General features: G+C 45.8%; 1 protein-coding gene across 5 annotated transcripts in view; it reads right to left on the bottom strand.

The window, feature by feature from the left end:
* Window positions 1–16403, bottom strand: part of Irag2 (inositol 1,4,5-triphosphate receptor associated 2) — a 58980-nt gene extending 42577 nt beyond the window's left edge. For 3 of the 5 annotated variants that reach the window (XM_076568286.1, XM_076568287.1, XM_076568288.1), the window contains exons 1-2: window positions 12362–16403; window positions 987–1064 (exon numbers count right to left, since the gene is read on the bottom strand). The gene's annotated coding sequence lies outside the window, so the exon portion shown is untranslated. The remainder of the gene's footprint in view (window positions 1–986; window positions 1065–12361) is intronic. The other 2 variants (XM_076568291.1, XM_076568292.1) reach the window with 2 other exon arrangements.
* Window positions 16404–16775: the final 372 nt, after the last annotated feature.

Raw genomic sequence — 16775 nt, 5'->3', positions numbered from 1 at the left:
CAGAGGCAGGAACATCTCAAGTTCAAGATTCGCCTGGGCCACAAAGTGGGTGCAGGGCCAGTCTGGGCAACTCAGTGTGACTCTGTCTCAAAATAGAAAGTAAGAAGACTGGAGATATGGCTCAAAGGTACAGCCTTTGCCAATGTGCATGAGGCCCCCGAGGTTCAATCCCACGCACTCACAAACAGATCCAGTGGTAGCAGCTAACAGAATGCTCACACGTCACCAAGCCCACACAATCCCACTTAGAAACAAGGCTTTAGGGAAGGGGGTGGGAGTGAGGGGCAAGCCCAGCTACATAATGCCTCATGGTTCTGTAAGCAAAAGGCCGTATCACTACCTCTTATATTAGATGGTATAATTAAGAAGGAAAAAAAGAAAGAATCCATTGCTTGTCTGGTAATATTTTGTAGATAAGTAGCATATTTAGATTTCTCAACTTTTTCATACATACTGAGTGATTTTTTTTAATTATTGTTTTTTTTGTATGTGGGTATTTTGCCTGCATTTATATCTATGTACCATGGGAGTACAATACCCAAGGAGGTTAGAAGAAGGTATTGGATCCCTTGGAAATGGAGTTATAGATGGTTGTGAACTGCCATGTGGGTACCGGGACTCAAACCCAGGTCCTCTGGAAAAATAGCCAGTGCTCCTAAGCCCTGAGCCACCTCTCCAGCCCCTGTATTTCTTCCTTTCTTTTCTGCATAGTTTAGGGTACTTTTGTTTTGATACAGACTCTCACTATTTAGCCCTGGCTGGCCTAGAGCACACTATATAAATTGGGCTGTCCTCGAACTCACAGAGATTAGCCTGGTTCTGCCTCCTGAATGCTGAGATAAGAGGTGCAATCACCATGCCTGGTTTGAACTACATTTTTATTTTTTTTATTTTATTATTTTTTTTTACATTTTTATTTTTATATAATAGCTGAATCACAGCCGTTACCTAAGTAATTAAAAACAAAACACAAATCTCATGCTTACCAATTTCCCCTGAAGAAGTCTATGCCTCTCTGTGCAGGACGGGGGATCACAGTGAGGAGACTCCTCATCTAAAAAGCCCTGTTGAGAGACAATGGTGGAGTATATTGAAAGACAGAATACAATCAGAAGCACAAGACACCCCAGGCCTTGGAGCATGCCCACAGCCTCAGGTGGCTGAAAGTGACCAGTTTCCATTACTATTCTTTAAGGGAACACACTGGTAACTACAAACCTCCCATTGTATTTTCCTCATTATTTAATCTAGAAGTAAAATCCAAAACTTGAATGGGAGCTGGATGGCTTGACACTGAAACCCTTGCGTAGAGAACGAAGGAGTCTGTGGGGACTCCCAGAGGCCACAATAGCATCTATTAAATCTTTAGGGAGTGGCTGAGACGGATCTATGGTAAAGGCACTTGCGGTCAAGGCTGATGACTTGGAACCCTGGAACCCAGACGGTGGAAGGAGAGAACTGACTCCCACAAGTTGTTCTCACTATGTACAGCCACAGGTATACACACACATATAAATGTAAGTTTCTAAAAAGTTAAAACATATATAGTCAGAAAATTGTGGCCTTAATTCAACAGGATGGCATCTGCCAACCATAACTAATACTGAAAACGCCCCTGTTTTGGGGATGGTTAAACTAGCCTTGAATTTTTGATCCTCTGGCCACCAGAGGACTGGCTATAGACATATGCACACCACACGTGTCCAGGCTTCTTTGGGCATGGAGATCTTTCAAGCTCAGTGTACTGCAGGGGTACTTTTAGGTGCTTTACCTAATTTATATGATTTCTTTTTTGGCTTCAAGGTGTCTATATCTTGTTTATATTTATATTATGTGCCCTGAAAGAGCTATATGCAAATATCACCTTTTCTTTCTTCTTCTACCTCTGCCCTCCTGTGGCAAATTTGCTCTTCCCTTAGGCTCTTCCTTTATGAACTAACGAGGAGATTCCCCAAGCTTCATAATGGAAAAAGATGCAGTCTACTTTAGGGTAGCATCAGAGTGGAGTTGAGAGATGTTTTAGCGGTTAAGAACACTTATTATGAAAACATGAGGACTGGAACTCAGATGCCAGCAGGCGGGTAGGAAGCCGGACATCCCACAAACACCTTTAATGCCAGCTCTGAGGGTCCAGTACCCTCTCCTGGGCTCCAAGTGTCCACACATGTGCATACACCCATTCAGACACACATAGGAATGAATTAATCCTGAATCAGTGGTTAAGTGTACCTACTGCTCCTCTAGAAGACCTGGGTTCAGTTCCTAGCAGCTACCCAACACTTCCAACTGCAACTTCAGGTCCAACGGACCCAGTGCCCTCTTCTGGAGGCCTCAGGCACAAGGCACACATACATACATGTAAACAAAATACTCATACACACAGGATAATTTTTTAATTTAAGAATTTATAAGTATTTTAAGAAATGAACAGTTTAAAAGTTTAACAAATCAAAGAAAAAGGGAAATAAGCCCTACAGCCTATTCAAGGCTGGAGAGGCGGCTCCATCAGGAAAATACTTGCCTCTCAGGCATGAGAACCTGAGTTCAGATCCCCAGCATCCATACACAAAGGTGGGTGTGGTGGTGCACACTGTAATCCAAGTGCTGGGGGCAGTTCAGGGGATCACTGGGGCTTGTGGGCCAAACTGGGAGCTCCTGGTTCAATGAAAGACTTGTCTCAAACAATGAGTTGGAGAAGAGATTGAAGAAAACAGATCTCTCTCTCTCTCTCTCTCTCTCTCTCTCTCTCTCTCTCTCTCTCTCTCTCTCACACACACACACACACACACACACACACACACACACACACACACACACACTTTTAAAAACTTTAAAGGAAAATAGAAAATCAGAGACTGGGATGTAGCTCAGTGGTAGAACACTTGCCTACCATTGACAAGTGTGTGTGATGCTCGGATTCCATCTCATGTGTGGAAATACAACACAGAACAAAACTGCTATAGACATCGTTTCATCCAAACTCCTACCACTGTGGAGATTTCCTGTTACGCCTCTGATGGAGCCGGGAATTGGGGGTTCTAGGTAGAGCTGGACTGTGAGAACATTGAAACCCACAGAATAGAGGCCATGACTCTAAACTACGAAGCTAAGTTCAGACTTCAGGAGAGTGCTCACTTCAACATACTGCCTCTGAAATTAAAAATGCCTTTCTAGGGCTGGAGAGATGCTCAGTGGTTAAGAGCACTCACTGCTCTTACAGAGGACCCAGGTTTGGTCCCAGCGCCCACGTGGCTGCTCACAACCATCTGTAACTCAGTTCCAGGGATCTGATGTTCTCTTTTGCCTCTGTGGGCACCAGGCATAGACATACGTGTAGTCAAAACACTCACACATACAGAAACACAAATAAGTAAAAAAACAATGTCCTCCTTATTTGTTGTGGAGGTGCACACCTGTAATCCGAGCACTTGAGAGGCTGAGGCAGGTGGATGACAAGTTCCAGGCCAGCCTGGGCTACATAGGGAGACCCCAACTCAAAAAGCACGACTTTAATCCCAGCACTCGGGAGGCAGAGGCAGATGGAGCTCTTGAGTTCTAGGCTAGCCTGGTCTATATGGAGAGTTCTGGGACAGCCAGAACTACACAGAGAAACCCTGTCTCAAAAAGCCAAAAAGAAAAAGAAAAAAACAGAAAACCCAAATCATCCAAAAAAAAAAAAAAAAAACCCAAAGCAATATAAAACAAAAGTCATCTTTCTAATGCCCAAAACCTATATACCTGACAGCTAAAAACTGTTTTCCAGTGAATCTTAAAGCTTTATCCCTCAAATGATGGAAAGTGGGGAAAATACCTATTCAACTCTTTACACAGGAATATGTTAGTTGATAGCTCAATACTCTTTGAATCATAACCAAGAATAGGAAAATAAACCCACTTAGAGTAAGGACACATGCGCACAGGCAGAAACCAGAGAACAACACTGTCTTTCTGAATCACTCTCCACCTGAGCTTTTGAGACATGTTCTCTCATTGAACCTGGACCTCACCAGTTTGGCTGCATTAGCTGGTGTACAAACTGGTGGGATCCTTTTACCCCGTCCCTTCCTCCAACCTCCCCGCACCCAGCACCCTCCACTGGTCTCCTCCCAGCTCGTGTCCTTCATTTCTGACTTGTCCCCATCTCTGCTTGAATTACAGATGTGCATGACCATGTCACGCTTTTATACCGGAAGTTCCTGGGCTTGGACTCCAGTCCCCACACTTGCAAAGCAAGCACTTAATCAACGGAACCATCTCTGGCAGGGGCAGGGTCTTGCTTCATAGCTCAGGCTGGCCTGGAATACTGTGTAGCCCAGCATGGCCCCAAACTGAAGACACTCTTCCCTCAGGCTCTCAATGCTGGGGTTATGGTTGTGAGCCACCAGGCCCTGGAGACCTCTTAGCTTTGTGAAACTGTGCTCAGTGTAGGGAGACACAGACCTATCCTCCCAGCTTACAAAGAGTGGCCAATGCTTCCAGAAGTCTCCATAGGGCCTTTCAAGTTCATATAGCTTCATAAACACAAGCTCAGGATTCCCTCAGCGCTACCAGCCCAGTATGTGCTGCAGATAGGATGTGAGCAAGGGTAACATCATCTCTAAGGCCCGTCTTTGATGACGCATCCCAACTGCAAACTTATTTCCACAGATGGTTCACACAACCAGTAGCGGCAATTTCCATATTTTCCATATGACACAAAACAGACCAGACGAGGGCCCTCGGTTTGCATTCTACTTTGCATTCTTCTGCAGATGGGGAGCTGCAGAGTGTGAGACATTTAGGCTTCAAGAAGAACCAGAGCAAACAAAGGCCACTGTCCCTGCTGCTGCCAACTGTGCTGTGAAATGTGCCCAGATGTCTCTGATTCCCTGCAAGAGGGAAGTTGGCCTAAGCAGCTTTCTAAACGACAACACAGTGACTTCCAGACAAAGGCTGCTGAAAACCAAAAGCCTGCCTACCATTATCAGAACTGTTGTGTTCATTATCAATGATGCCCACACCTCCAAAGAACATCTTCACAACACAGTACATGCTACTGGGGGAAAACCAACATCATGTTCTGGGCATTAAAAAATAGCCAGGCGGTGGTGGTGCATGCCTTTAATCCCAGTATTCAGGAGGCAGAGACAGGTGGACCTCTATGAGTTCGAGGCCAGCCTGGTCTACAGAGTGAGATCCAGGACAGGCACCAAAACTACATAGGGAAACCCTATTTTGGAAAACAAACAAACCAACCAACAAACAAGAACAGAATTGGGGGGCTGGTGAGATATAGTTACTTCTGTGTAAGAGAGAGGAGACAGAGAGAGAGAGAGAGAGAGAGAGGAAGGGAGAGGGAGGGAGAGAGAGGGAGAGAGAGAGAGGAAGAGAGAGGGAGGGAGAGAGGGAGGGGGACTCCAAAAACCAGTCCCCTGACCTCCACCAGGCATGCTGTGGTATTGCATGTGAGCACACATAGAAACTAAGATATATGCATCAGAGTTGGGCTGGATGTGAGTCTCAGTGGTGGAGGCTCCAGGCTCTGGATCTGCAGGCACTGAGTAGTCTGAAGTAGCACTGAGGGGAGTGCTTGCCCCACAGCATTCACAGCACTTCCAATGGGAAGAAACAAAGCAAACAAACCATAAAACAGAATAAGGGTTTAATTCCTAGTACCACAAATAAGTAAACAATTAAAATTTTAAATCAAAATTCATCAACAGAGAAGCTATTCCTGATTACTTGTGTATCCATTAATAAATAGACACTTTGAAAAGTAATGACCAGTCAGAATATGAGAAAAGCGGTCAACGTTACAGTTACCTACAAATACAAATCAAGATCGATGACACCGGTGTTGTCCACACTGCAAACACTGAAGTTGGGGAGCTCAGACCCTCAAACAGCACTGGAGGCGTTTGATGTACTCAAGACTGGGGTGCATTTACCGTTTTTATTTTATGTGTATGAGTGTTTTGTGTTGGTGTATGTATGTGCACCCTATGAGTGCAGTGCCTGTCTAGTCCAGAAGAGGGTGTCAGGTCCCCCTGAAACTGGAGTTAGAGATGGTTGTGAGCTGCTGTGTGGGTGCTGGGAACCAAACTGAGGTTCCCTGGAAGATCAATACGTGCTCTTAACTGCTAAGCCACCTCTCCAGCCTCTGGGTAGACTTTTTTTTTTTAAAGTTAGAGTTAGGACTAAGTTTTGATTTAATAATTCTACCCTTAGGTATATACTTGTGGTGAACACGTCTCCACAGAGCTCTGTGCACAATCATTCACACTGTCTTTATCCACAACTAAAAATGGCAAATATTTTAGATTTCTAATCACAGACAGAATCAATGTGTGGGATATTCATAGAGACATAGGCAGCTCAACAACTCAAATGGTATTTGTAAACACAATACAGACAAATCTCCACCGTGCTGAGAGACAGACACAGGAGGAGGGCATCTCTGGCCTCCCTTGGTTCTAGCCCAGCCTAGCTGCCAGGTTGTTCCACAGCTGCTGGCTGTAGTGAGGCCAGAGAGAGGTGTTCCCGGGGGGGGGGGGGGGTGTCAGCAAAAGGAAATTTCTGGCAGAAATTCAGTGTTTTCACTTGTATTCAAACTGGCTGAATGGTACACTTAAGGCCTGAATGACTTTTATGACTTTGCATGAAAGAAAGAGTTAAAAAAAAAATCACATGAATGAGGGCTGGGTATGGGTACACACCTTTGATCCAAGCACTCAGAAGCAGAGGCAGGCAGTCTGTGAGTTCAAGGCTAACCTAGTCTATGTAGTGAGTTCCATGACCACCACGCACCAAATAGTGTGACCTGTCTCAAAAAACAGAGGGGGAGGGGATGATGAAGGGAGAAGGAGGAGGAGACAATGACAACAACGACGACGACGACGACGACGACGACGACGATGACATAAATGAAAATAACCCACATAACCCACATGTATAGAGTATAGCGTGTTTGCTCCAAGACCTGAGTTTGGTTCCAAGCACCCATGTCAAGCTGTACACAAGTACCTGTAACTGTAGCAGCTCAAGGGGATCCAATGGCTTCTTCTAGACTCTGAGAGTGACTGAATTCATACCCACACACATACACAGACACACACTCATGGAACAACAATTAATGAAATAAGAGGCCATGAGTTTAAAAGAGGGAAGAGGGGTCAGGGTACATGGGAGGGCTTAGAGCGGTGGTCCCCAACCTTCCTGACGCTGTGACCCTTTAATACAGTTCATGTTGTGGTGACCCCCCAACTATAAAATTATTTTCATTGCTGCTTCATTGCTGTAATTTTGCTACTGTTATGAACTGTAATGTAAATATCTGGTATTTCAGATTGTTTTAGGCAACTCCTATGAAAGGAGGTTGAGATCCACAATTGAGAACTGCTGGTTTAGATGTGGGAAAGGGAAAGAGGAAATGATGTAATTATAATTTCAAAAATAAAAGAAAAATATAATGATAACAATAATGACAATAATAATAATAATATCTCAGCAATTGAGAGTGCTTTTTGCTCTTGCAGAAGGCCTGAGTTGGGTTCCCAGCACACATGTCATGAGGCTTCTAAATACCTCTACCTTCAGCTCCAGGAGAATCCATCCCCATGCCTTCAGGATGTCTGTGCTCAGGTACACACACACACACACACACACACACACACACACACACACACACACACACAAATGAATAAATAAGAACATGACAACAGTAAATCTAATAATAGAGAGAAAATAATGCAAGGTTTATGTGATATGCAGGGTTAGGAAGAAACCACTTGAAAATGTGGGCAACACTGTCACCAGCATGGTAAGAAAGCTGTTCAGTTGTTGGTAGCCAGGGAGAGCACAGGGACCACCAGACATTGCATTTAGAAGGCCTGACAGGATGTCAGAGATGCACAAACATAACCGTAGAAACGCTGGTGCCACTCTAAACAGAACAGTGCTGGCCAGGTGCCGAGGAAGGGGAGAGCTGGGGGAGCTGGGGCACTGGACTGTGGAGGTGAATACAGATTCTGTCCCCATTGGGGAGCTCTGGGAGGCTGGGAAGACTACCCAGGTGCAGGGACGTGTTTGTGACTTTCTCAGAGGGAGTTGAAAAGGCTCCTGCCACCTGCTTAGCAGCCACAGGCTTTGGGGTTTTTCTGCTGAAGGTCACAGTCCAACCCTTCCAGCCCTGATCCTGTTTATAAAGAAAGACGGAGACAAGTGGAGTTTCCCATTTCAGAGCATGTCATTCCACACACACCAGTCATAAAGGAGGGAGGGGATATTCCGGAAGTCTGCCCTAGCAGAATGTGCACGCCAACTCTGGCCCAGCCTCACTGCTGAGGCACACGTATTCTGCTCCTTACAATTCCCAGAAGTAGTGTTCCCCGGAGGAACGCTGGATCCTAGCAGTCAGGTGACTTGCCCAACTTTGTCAGCTGCTCTTACACCCCCTGTCCTTAAGCCACCATACTACACCATCTGCATTATCTCATCTACACCTGCAATATTCCTCACATTTATTCATTTACTCTGTGTGTGTGTGTGTGTGTGTGTGTGTGTGTGTGTGTGTGTGTCCGTGTCCAGCACATGTGCATATACCACAGCATGCATGCAGAGGTCAGGGGACGTCTTGTGGGTATTGATTTTTTTCTTCCACTATCTTAGTTCTGGGAATCAAACTCAGGTTTGTAGGGCATGGTGGTTAGAGCCTTTCTGTCCAGAGCCATCTCACAACTGTATCTGCATCTGGGAAGCTTGGCCCTCTACCCCATAACTGCTAAGCAAGCTCTCTTTGGCTCTGTTTCCTGTTTCACCATTATCCCAACAGTGTGCATCTTTTGTTTGTTTATTTTTGAGACAGTGTCCTTCTATATAGACCAGGCTATTCTTGACTCCACCTCATGACCTTCAGCACTGGGAATATAGGTATAGACCCCCACACTCAAATCCCAGGGCCTTTTATCTGTGTGTGTGTGTGTGTGTGTGTGTGTGTGTGTGTGTGTGTGATGTGTGTTGTGTGTGTGTTGTGTGAGTGTGTTGTGTTATGTGTGTGTTATGTGTGTGTGTTGTGTGTGTGTCTGTGTCAGCTGCACAGACTCCTCTTTGTCAGCTGCTCCCCCTCTCGTTTCTGATGACTCAGGACATGTGACAGTCACCCTGTATCTGTCCTCTCCTGTGCCATCCCTCTCCACACAGAAAGGCCATCATAAGAGTTTTCCATGAGGCAGTCTAGTGGAAAGCCATCCATAACCTGTGGCGTTCACATGCAGACACTGTTAAAGAATGAGACAGGTACTTCTCAGGATCTCCCCAACAGAGTACTTCTGGTTCCCACAAGCAATCCTCTTGCGATCTGTCAAGTGGCAGCCCGAGAGTCCAGATTAGCTCTAGTCTGTGTTTCCTATAGATAAGAAACCCTGAATGTGTTGTATGTGTGGCCTCCATCTAAGAATGGTTTTACATTTCCTTTTCAAATAAGTATCTGCTGATAATTCAATATTGCCAGGGTGGCACAAACCTGTAATCCTAGGATTTACACCCAGGAGGAAGACCCAGGAGGGTCAGGAATTCCACATCCTATTTGGCTGTATAGCCATTTCCAGGCCAGTCTGGACTATGATTCAAAAAACGTATACAAGATGGCTTAGCAGTTAAGGGCACCAGCTGCTCTTCCAGAGGACCTGGGTTTGATTCCTGGCACCCACATGACGATTCACAACCATATGTAAATCCAGTTCCAGGGGATCCAACACCCTCTTCTGGCCTCCTCAGGTGCCAGACACACAGATGGGGCTCAAACATACATGCAGGGAAATACTCATATACATAAATAAACAAACAACAACAAAGACACAGATAACCAATATCGCCTATCAACACAAGAAGATACCTATATACAATCAAAGAAAAAAGAAAACATGCAGATGGCCACAGGATAGATGTAATTTAAAAAGAAAATGCACAGCAACCGCTCAAGCAAGCCAACAGCTCTAAGGCTGGTTCCTCAGAGGCCACTTCACGTGCCAGCCAGCCTGATGCTGAATCAAACGTTATCAAGAACTTCGTTTCACTTTGTGCATATTGGTCATCATTGGCTTGAATATTTTTCTAAAAAACAAGCCCATCTTCCCACAGCTGGCAGATGAATTTGAGATGGGTCAGAAAACAGTTGCTAATTTATTCAAGTAGCTAGATAGTTTCAGAACAGCTGAGGACATTTGAATGTTTCTCTTTCCGACTCAGAATTCAACTGTCTGACTCACAACGCAAGCAGCATGGGTGGCAGCGGAGGACACGTGTGTGTGTGTGTGTGTGTGTGTGTGTGTGTGTGTGTGTGTGTACTGTCCTCTGTGGCAGTGGGGGATGTGTGTGTATGTGTGTGTGTGTGTGTGTGTGTGTGTGTGTGTGTACTGTCCTCTGTGGCAGTGGGGGATGTGTGTGTATGTGTGTATGTGTGTGTATGTGTGTGTGTGTGTGTGTGTGTGTGTGTGTGTGTGACTACTGTCCTCCGTGGAAGTGGGGGATGTGTGTGTGTGTGTGTGTGTGTGTGTGTGTGTGTGTGTGTCTACTGTCCTCCCTTGTTGCTGTCCCAACTCTACCTGCTGTGGAACATTTTGAAAACGTAAACTAACTGCCCTCTTTGCCCAAAGTTTGATTTTAACAGGTTTTTGAGAAAGACCTTCTCATAGGAACTGTTCTTTAGTAACACTCCCATAGGTGTCCCTTCTCTGGAGAGGACAAGTACAGACACCTGTGGGTTTAGTGAATCCTTAAGAGCAGGTCAGTGGAGGATGGAAGTGTCCACATGTCATCCAGACATGGAAAAAAGCTCTCGAACTGGGGGCGCAGCTTTAGTGACATTGGCACCAGCTGTCCCTGCGGCTAGGCTAGAGGGTATCTCCCAGTGGGGAGGCACCAATGGAGCTGTGGGATGAGTTACGGCAGCCGACTCTCCTCAACAGATGCTACAGGGGAGCCACCGTGGGAGGGGGCACCAAGTCTTACCGGCTCATAAAACTGCGGGTTGTAATATCGACTTCATCAAAAGACGGCTCTGTGTCCAATGGGTCAGTGCTCTGAGCACGGATGTGGTCTAAGGCAGACACAACGTACACCAAACTGAGCACACCTGCCCATCCATGCCTCAACACAGCAGCCCCGGTCACAAGAGAACCTTCTTCCAAGCCCCCAGCAATAACAACACATAAACTTCCTGATTTAAAGCATGGTTTTAGGTGCCTTCAGAAACGCTGAAACCCAGTGAGCCCACAAAGCATGAGACAGAAACAATAAAATATCCAAAAACATTGCTCTTCTCAAATGAGGCAATTCCTCAAATGCCTCGGCCACTTCCTTAGACCAACAGTGGAAAAGGCACAGGAATTCACAACCAGCCCAGGCGGAGCACCGTCACCTTTATGTCTGCTTACTCCTCCACAAGGACTCTATAAAAGGAAGATACACGCTGCTAAAATAAGAAGCTTGCTGAGCAAAAGCCACTGTCTGTAAGTGGTGAGGTAAATGAGCCTTACATTTTCCGTTCCATGTTTCTAGATAAAGCAGGTTTATAAATAGCCTGACATTTGCAATTTGACAATTGTCTTCTCACATTATTTTTAGTAAATTCTCACATGCTGTGGGCTGACACACAAACATTGTAAATACACCAGTTTCAAAAAATAGAGCAAATCTGAGCATGACAGAGTACACCATTAATCTCGGCACTCTGGAGCCAGAGGCAGATCGATTTCTGCGTGTTTGAAGCCAGCCTGGTCTACATAGAATTTTAGGTCAGTCAGGGCTACACAGTGAGACTCTGTCTCAGAAACAAAACCAAAGCAACTAAAATGTGCATATATATATCCATACATATACGCATATATGTTAGGTACATATTATAATTTTGAAAACAATTTTCATAGCCGGGCGTGGTGGCGCACGCCTTTAATCCCAGCACTCGGGAGGCAGAGCCAGGCGGATCTCTGTGAGTTCGAGGCCAGCCTGGGCTACCAAGTGAGCTCCAGGAAAGGCGCAAAGCTACACAGAGAAACCCTGTCTCGAAAAACCAAAAAAAAAAAAAAGAAAACAATTTTCATGTATTTAATATTGATACACCCTCTTGCACACAAGGCCAGTTGTCTGCCACTGAGCTTAACAATGCTCCCACCACGGTCTGTTTCATTTTAAAAGGAAATACAGCCAAAGACACCTTCAGCAAAGCCAAGGGAAGCTAATGGTCTTATCATGTTCCTAGCAGGAGGCAGAGATCCCTGGGAGCCCTTCAGTACTGTTTCCTAAACTCTGCTGGATAACCCAGCAGCTGGGATCCAGGAAAATGGCAGAGGATCTGCCCCAGGCTGGGGTGAACCGTGCTACTTACATGGCAGGTCCCAGTCTTCTGCTCTGAGTCTGGGTGGTGCTTTTAGCTTGCAGGTTCTGTTCTGGGATTCCTCCAGTTCAGGCAGTAGAGACTCAGCTCTTCCACAGGCCCTATCCTGATCCTTCACCTGCGTCACTTAGGCACAGGTCAGTCTGGGCTTCAGCAGCATGGAGGGCACTGAGCACTTAGGCACAGGAAACTGGAAATGTGCTTTTCTTCTCAGGGAAGTGATAAGCCTGAGCTCAACTTCTGCAATTCTGTTTGCATGGGCACAGCACACCCAGCTCCTTCCACCCCGGAGAGTCCTGAGAAGCAAGTTAGGGCTTTCTGTGCTCCCCTCTCTCATGGGCAGGCTGTTAACACCGCCTCCTCCTCAGTACCCCTGCACTTCCTCCACACAGCTCGCCGCCAGCCTCCTGGGACAACTAACAGTTCCTCTTTTTTTTTTTTTTTTTTGTTCCTCCTCCATTTTTACTTCATGTTTTAAGGACATCTGAGCAATTTCCCCCACATTTAATGTTGCTAAGGCCTCCCCGGCCCTGGCTCGGTGTCCTCCGGCCCTGGCCTATCTTTGTGGCACCCTTCTTGGTGACAGCATCTTGCAGCTGCTTAATGATATCTACTTGCTTCTGGCTGAGGTCAATTTTTTAAAAAGTAAAGGAGACGGCAGAGACTCCCCAAGATCCGAACCACAAGCTTTCAGTGTCATTTCAATCAAGAGTCACTGAGAAACTGTGATGAGCTCAGACTTTAGAGATCACAGGGAAAAGTGAAAGCATGTAGAAGCACTGGCTTTTAAGTAACCCTGCAGCTCACGCAGGCTCTCACAGATGAGCACGTGGTTTCCTGTCTGACTCGGGCGTGACCAGCTCCCCCAAACTCAGCACGGAGCACCCGTTGCACACTTGGAAGATGCTCTACACTGAGAGCAGGGTGACAGGTGCAGACCATGGGCGTTGGGGGAGACGAGTCTTTGTTTTAGGACCTTCCTCTTTCTCCTTTGGACTGTCAATCATAGGAGGCACAGGTAGCATTAGTACAGGAAGTCCCTCCCCCACCACAGCTGGAAACACACTGGATATTCCCACTGTAAACTCTTTGATGTCTTATCATCCACCACAAACCTCCCCATGTCCTTGTCACTCTGCATCCAGCACCCATTCTCCACTAGCCAATAAGACTAATGCTGTGGCGTCCTGATGATTCAGTGGCTACCAGAAACAACCTTAACCTGCCAGGATGATCAGCTTGGGGAAGAGCGCAAAGCAGCGGGAAGCCAGCATCAGTCCCAGACACCCTGCTGGCTTCTCCAGGGTTCGCCTGCAGTTAGGACCCCACTGTGTGCCTGCATAGGTCAGAAGATGGCACACAGGCTTTCGGCATCACACTCGGCATTCCTCAGAGCTGCCACATTGCCACCCACAGTCACTTACGGTCAGTTAGTAATGGCACTAAAGCAAGAGCCACGAATGGGCTGTGCTGAAATCTGTGCTCCTAAATATTTATAGTCACAATTATACACAGGATCTCATACGGCCCGGGCTGGTCTCCAATTCCCTATGAAGCTGGGAACTTCTGATCCTCCTGCCTCTACCTCCCTAGAGCTGAGATTAGATGTATGCACCACATGTCTAATTTATTCAGGACTAGGAACTGAACTTGAAATCAGGGCCTTGTCATGCTCAGTTGGCATGCTGCTAGCTGAGCTGTGTCTCTAGTCCAAGGTCTATGTTCTTTATGTTTGTATGTATGGTATTGTTAACTACACCATGTACAGTGTTGCTAACTACACCGTGTATAGTATTGTTAACTACACCATGTACAGTTAGGTACTGTGTATAGTACTGCTAACTACACTGTGTATGGAATTGCTAACCACGACATGTATAGTACCGTTAGGTACTGTGTATGGTATTGCTGACCACAGTGTGTATAGTACTGTTAGGTACTGTGTATGGTACTGCTAACTACACCGTGTATGGTATTGCTAACCACAGCGTGTATAGTACTGTGAGGCAGAGTGTGGAAAGCATTGTCAAATACAATGTGGTATTGTTGACTCAGGTACAATGTGATGCAGCCAGTGACAGGAGTTACTTGTCACTCAGGATCAAGACTTTACACCTGTTGAGAAGTAACTCTTCCTCTTCCCGTCCGCCTACAGACACTGCCATCTACTCTCTGCTTCTGTAGGCTTTAACTATTTCAGGTACCTCATGTAAGTAGGGTCTGGAGGCCACCGTCCTCCGTGACTAATGGCTTACTTAACACATCCTCTGGGTTCAACTACACTGTCCTGCATGGTAGAACTCCCTTAAGGTTGACGAATATTGTTTTATACCACATTTGACCAGTTTATCTATGAATGGACTACTAGACTAGTTCCTTTTCGTAGCCATTGGACGGCTCATTGTCTCCATCCATTCACACCTTGCAGACATCTGGGTTGTTTCTGCATCTTGCTTGTTCTGGGATATAGCAGTAAACTTGTTTTGCTTACTTTTCTCAAGGATGTGGCAAAACTCCCTTTAAAAAGCAACTTGAGGGAGGGAAGGTTCGCTTGGGCTCACATCTGGGAACAGTCCTTGCTGGCAGTGAAGCCACGGGAGGAGGTGGTGGAGGCAGCCATCACGTCACATCCACAGGGGAGCAGAGAGAGATAAATGCTGGTGCCCAGCTCACTTTCTCTCTATTGGTCAGGACCCCAGCCTGGGAAATGGGACTGTTCACATTTAGGGTGTGTTTTTCTGCTTCAAAGTCTTCACAACAACGCCTCACAGACACAACCAGAGCTTCTCTCTGCCGACTCTAATCCTGCCACATCGACAATTTAACCATCAGAACAAGAGGGGGGGGGCACATTGCAGATCCCTGGCAATCTCCTGATTCCAGACTCACTGGCACCAATATTACATGCACAATTTCAGGATCATATGGAAGTTTGCTGCAAGCTGCAAAAACATATGAAGTAGGATTTCAGCTGATTAATGAAAAGCTAATACCTGGAAGAAGCCAAGGGCCTTCCAGAGGTCACGCTGAGGCTCAAGGGGTCTTGGAAATACTGGCTTTTGATTATCAGCCTTTTCCTACTAGGAATTTCTCGTGTGCTATTGTAGCTTTTCCATCGTTCTTTGAGCACAATTTCCCCTCTACTAAAGGAACATTTAGATAACCTTCTGAGCAGTAACACAGCCAGGACCCTTAATTTTGGGCCTTTCTGTAATTATTGTCATTATCAGCATCGGGCCAGGCCCATCCCCAGACGGACGAAAGTATCTTATCAGAGATACCTCTGTACTCTCTAAGAACAGACTTAAGCATCAGACTATCTGTTTGAGAAGGCCTGGCGGATGTGCTAATTAAGTCTAACTTTCTTCTTTCCAAAGTCTTATCTCTAGTTTTAGATCCACCCTTAACAATGAACTCAGAACTAAAGGGTTCCTACTCACAGGTACATCCAGCTGTGATGGAAGTCGCCTGGACAAGTTGCCTGGTGACTGAGCACACTGGCCAGAAATGGCGGGAGCAGAGATGGCTTGGAGAGACAAGGGTCAAGGGGTAAAAGGCAGTTTTATTTTCAGAGCACGACGAGACGGAGAAGAGAAAAGAGAACGGAATAACTAGATGGGTAAGAACTGGAGAGGAACGAACTGAGACGGGGAAGAACTAGATTGAAGGGCTAAAAGAGAGACTAGAGGGACAAGATGGAAGATGAGGAAGAACAAGATGAGAAAGGAGGAGATGAGAGAGGAGCTGAGATGGGAAACAACTAGATGGATGAGAGCCTAGATAAGGCAGAATTAGATGAAGGAACTAAGATAGCACACTTAGCGGGAACAGCAGACAAATGTAGAGAGAATCAGGCAAGAAAAGAGCTAGTATGGGAGCAGAAAAGAAGCTGTGTAGACAAAGAACTGACTCAGAAAAATAAACGGACTAAAGAGTTTCCTGTAGGTAGATTCATTTCATGTCATCTTAGATTAGATTATCAGCTGGTTGTAGATTCTTCCTGGACCCTGGGAGAGGGCTATTGAGGGGCTGGACCCCATAGTCCCCATTAGTAGTTCTACTTTGTCTTATGATACCTCCATATTACTTTGCATAATGGTGGCCCCACTTTATACCCTCACCAGTAACTGTTGATAATTTCAATTTCTCTACCTTAAACTTTGTATTTTTTCATGATAGCTATCCCAAATACATTAAACAATCTCCTAGATGACTGGTCATGTGGTCCCTTCACACCGCTGTGGGTCATATGTATGTCTTCCTTGGAGAAATATCTTCATTCTTTCCCATTTTATAAAAGATTATCTTTTAATTATGCTTCTGTGTGAGGGGGAAGGTTGTGCACCTGAGTATACAGTGCAAATCAGAAAAGGCAGCAGATCACCTGGAGCAGGAGTTATAGGTG

This window comes from Peromyscus maniculatus, chromosome 3, assembly GCF_049852395.1.
Source record: "Peromyscus maniculatus bairdii isolate BWxNUB_F1_BW_parent chromosome 3, HU_Pman_BW_mat_3.1, whole genome shotgun sequence".
In the NCBI taxonomy this organism is placed as follows: Eukaryota; Metazoa; Chordata; class Mammalia; order Rodentia; family Cricetidae; genus Peromyscus; species Peromyscus maniculatus.
The sequence above is the reverse complement of the archived record's forward strand: the minus strand, read 5'-3'. Positions and strand labels throughout refer to the sequence as shown.